Source organism: Galeopterus variegatus, unplaced genomic scaffold (assembly GCF_000696425.1).
Source record: "Galeopterus variegatus unplaced genomic scaffold, G_variegatus-3.0.2 Scaffold6603, whole genome shotgun sequence".
NCBI classification, from domain to species: Eukaryota; Metazoa; Chordata; class Mammalia; order Dermoptera; family Cynocephalidae; genus Galeopterus; species Galeopterus variegatus.
Genome location: NW_007732714.1, coordinates 193089 through 194072, shown reverse-complemented (window position 1 = coordinate 194072; position 984 = coordinate 193089).

The window sequence follows — 984 nt, the reverse complement described above, 5'->3', positions numbered from 1 at the left end:
GACAGAAAATGCAGAAAAAATATCAGTAATAATACATGAGATTTGATCATCATGATTATCAAATTAGACCTAATAGATGTATGTAGAACATCCAGCAGCTGTAGAATTCAAATTACCTTTTGAGCACACATGGAACATTTACAAAACTCGATCATATGCTGGACTTTAAACCACATATGTACACATTTCAGATGACTAAAATAATAGAGTATATTCTCTGACCATCATGAACCAAAATTTGAAAAAGAACTAGAATATTCCTATATGTTTGAAAGACAAAACTACATAGATGGTTCCCAACTTCAAATGGTTCAATGTATGATTTTTGAACTTCATGATGATGGCATTAGTCTGTTTCTGTTGCTTATAACAAAAGACATGGAATGGGATAATTTGTAAGAAAATGAAATTTATTGCTTACAGTTTCAGAGGCTGGGAAGTTCCAAGTCCAGAGAACACAGCTGGTGAGGGTCTTCTTTGGTGGTGGCTTTACAGCAATGCCGGGGTCTCATATGGCAGAAAATGGCAGAGAGAGAGAGACTCTCATGTGTGTTCCTTTTAAAGTCCTCAGAACCATGCCCATGGCCACCATTATTAATCTTTTCAGTAGGGAATGGTCCTCAGACTCTAATCACCTCTTCAAGGCCCCGCCTTTCAATTACCATGATAAGATTTCCCACCCTCCACAGTTACAGTGGGGATTCAGCTTTAATGACTTTGGGGAGTCACTCAGTCCCCTGCAATGGTGCAAAAGCAATAGGAATTCAGTAGAAACTTTACTTCAAGTAGTACAAGTTGGAATTCAGTAGAAACTGTACTGTATGAGCTCTACTTCATACAACCATTCTGTTTTTCACTTTTAGTACAGTGTTTGAAAAGTTACATGAGATATTCAACACTATTATAAAGTAGGCTTTGTGTTAGATGATTTTGCCCTTCTGTTGGCAAATATAAGTGTTCTGAGCTTGTTTGAGGTCAGGGAGG